Genomic DNA, 3,315 nt, shown 5'->3' with positions numbered 1-3,315 from the left:
AAGACCAAAAAGAGAAAGAAACAGAAAATGGGTTCTGCTCTTTCTTCGTTTAAACATGAGCGAGAGTAAAGGGAGGTCTGTGTTGAGGCGCACTCCCGTTGCGTCGCGGGAGGTCGGGCCTGCGGAGGGATGCGGCAGCTTTGAGAAGCAGGTGGCCCCGGGGGGAGGCGGATGGGGGGCCGCATCCCCTCCCCACCTGCTCCCTGCGGCTCCCCTGGGTGGGGCAGCATATCTGCAAACGGGGTGGCCTTGTGCTGGCTCCTGCCAGTGATACCTGCCCTCTCCTGGTTTCCTGGCTTGCTCAGTCGAGCCCAGGGGCGTCCCGGAGGGGACGGCGGCAGCTTGGCCTGTCCCTGGTGCTTGGACCCCCAGCACCTAACCCGGAGGTAGCCTCTTTCCAGAGCATTTTGAGGGCCCTGCCGCCCCAGCGGGACTTCTTGTGGCCAGGATGGGAGAGTGTGCGGGTGGGGGGCATCTTCTGGTGCTCTCAGGACAGAAGAGGGCAGGACTCCCCCCCCCCCGTGGTTCCCGAGGTTCTGGCCTTGACTCTTCCGAGTTGGGGGGGTCACAGCAAAGCCAGGATCCCACTGGAATGAAACCCTCGGGAGGAGCTGCTCTCGTTCAGGCCCCTCCAGCCCCAGGGTCCACCGCTGGAAGGAAGACGCCACAGGAGTCCAGCAGGGCGGCAGGGCAGGGGTGTGCTTTGGAGGACGGAGCGACGGTGCCACCCTCCCCTTGCCCTCGCTCCACGGGCCCTGCAGAGCCCAGGCCCTCTGGGCTCACAGCTGCCCTAAGGCCGTCCCCCCCAGGCTGAGCCCAGCCCTTGGGTGCCAACTGTGAGCTGACACCTGGATTGGGGGGCGGGGGCCGTGCCAAGGCAGAGAGAGGGTGTTCTTGGGAAGCTAGGCGTGGCTCCTTGGAGAAGCATGTGTCTCCAACGGAGTGATGGGGACTCAGGGTCCCTGAGCTGGACAGCCACACGCAGCCCTGGACTGGGCACTTTCACCACTAACTGCCTGGCCCAGGCTCCCAGCCCAGGGCCTGCGGGTCAGAGGGGCAAAACCAGCCCCCACGGTCAGGTGTGGGGATGGCCGCCAGCGTGGGGGGTTTGCATCCGGGCACCCTCGCCCTGAACTCCAGAGCCCAGTGAGTGCATCCGGGCACCCTCGCCCTGAACTCCAGAGCCCAGTGAGGGCCCCTGCAGGAGACCCAGGCCGGTGGTCCCAGGCCCGTGCCCTCCTCCCAGTTGGGGACCCTGCAGGCTGCAGCCTGGCCTCAAGACAGCCCTCAGGCTGGGGCTCCCCGGTCCCTCGTCTGCCCTGTGCCCCATGGCCCGATGCCACCTAGTGCTGCCCGTGGCCTGGGGTCTCCACCATGTGTCCCATGGCCTGCTGGCTTGGGCGCCCAGGACTGCATGGCACCCCAGGCCGCCGGGCCAGAGGGGCTGGATGAGAGCCAGCCTCTCTCCCCTCCCCACCCCTACCATGGCCGGGGTGCACTGGCCTCTGGCCGTGCAGGGGCAGCAGTTCTAACTAAAAGGAGAGACAGCTTTTTTTGTTGTTGTTGTCTTTGTGGCTGTTTCTTTAAGCAGAAAATTAAGCACGTTTTCTTGTCAGTTTGATTTCACGGTAGCCACACCTCGCCTGTCTGTGCAACAGCCATTCCTCCCAGGAACTGGGGGGCTGGTCCCTGGCGACACCCGGGTGCCCGGTAATCTGATGCCCTGCCCCCAACCCCCGCCACCCCCTGGATGTGAGGGATGGGGGACCAAGGCACAGCAGAAAGAGGGTGGGCTTCCCGGGGGGAGCAGTGCTCTGGGGAGAGGCGCTGGGCGCCGGCTGGGGAAGGTTCGGCAGAGGAGGAAGGCTCCTGCCAGCTTGGGAGGGGCTGCAGGGGAGGCCCTCTGCACAGAGGGACCCCACCCGGGAGCATGGCCTGGGCGGGAGCGGCCAGCCTGCTCAGGGTGATGAGGTCCTGGGTGTAGATGGGGTGTGCAGCAGCGTGAGGCTGGGGGCATCAGGGAGGCCAGAGGGAGCCATCCTGCGGCCCTGCCCGCTCTGGGTCCTGGCCTCTCGTGCATCCCGCCTGTGGGAGCTGGTCCAGCCAGGTGCCCGTTTCTGCCCATCTCCTCGCTGCCAGAGGCCTCACTCCCCAGCTGCCACCCACAGTCTGGACAGCGCTGGAGGAGCTGCCACCAGGGCCGAGCCCACGTGGGCTCTCGGGGCCGGGGCCTGGGGTCTCCTTAGCGCCGGCGTTTCTGGGTTGAACCCATGTTGAGGAGAAGGACGGTGGAGGCCCACAGCTCATGGTGGCCTGGCTCCCACCTGACACCCTGGGGTGACAGACATTCAGTGTCTCTCCAGACCAGCCAATCAGGGCAGAGGGACACTGCTGCTGGCTGGGGGGGGGGGGGTTCTGCGGAGGGGCTGGAGGTGGGTCTAGGGGCTGGAGGGGCTTCCTCTGCGATAGAAGGGGCCTGTGGATGGAGGAGGGAGGCCCGGACTTGCCAAGCAGCCCCGGAAACCAGCCTCCTATGCTGGCCCCTGCCACAGGCAACATGGGGGTGCCACCCCATTGTTTAGTTGGGGAGCCAAGGCCTGGAGAGGGCATGACTCAGGGTGCTGCTGAAGGGACTTGGGACCTGAGGCTTAAGCTCATCCTGCCCCCTGCCAGGGAGGTCGACCCCCCCTTCCAGCCCTCAGACCCCGTGGGCTCGTGACCTGGCCATATGGGGCCGGGTGAGGCTGCGCAGGGGCCTGGGCCTCAGGCAGCCTGGGCTTCACGATGGGGGCAAGGGGCTGGGCCACAGACGTGGTGGGTTGCAGGGGGCTGGGCCCTAGGACAGCCGACTTCTGCTCCCCTGTAAAGTGCAGGAATCCATCACATGTGTGCTGCTCGGCTGCTCTTGGGGGCAGTGCGGGTGGGGGGAGAGGAGACACATATCAAGTCCTCGCTGTGGCCAAGGGTCTTTGCCATGCAAGGGACCTGCAAGGGACCACAAGTGCCCACATCTTCCAGCTGGTTTCCCATCCCCTGTCTGCCAGATTGAAGGACCCCAAAGCCCTGGACACTCGGGATCCTGCAGAGGTGTGGCCACCTCCCCCACTACCCCTCCCCACACTGTGCCAGGGTATGGTGGGGGGAAGGGTACCGATTGGTACCTTCCCCCTTCTGCAAGGGTTCTGCTTCCCTCATCCTAAAATAACCACTGTTGGTGGAAGAAAATTAGTAAAATAAACGCAGAAAAGGAAATAAAAATCTCATGCAGTCCCCCCGCCCCCGCCTTCCTCACCTGATTGGCCTTCTGCACACTTC

Source organism: Eumetopias jubatus, unplaced genomic scaffold, assembly GCF_037043125.1.
Source record: "Eumetopias jubatus isolate StellerSeaLion01/CBP00866 unplaced genomic scaffold, mEumJub1_p1.0 scaffold_17, whole genome shotgun sequence".
Taxonomy (NCBI): domain Eukaryota; kingdom Metazoa; phylum Chordata; class Mammalia; order Carnivora; family Otariidae; genus Eumetopias; species Eumetopias jubatus.
This window is presented reverse-complemented; position numbering follows the sequence as displayed.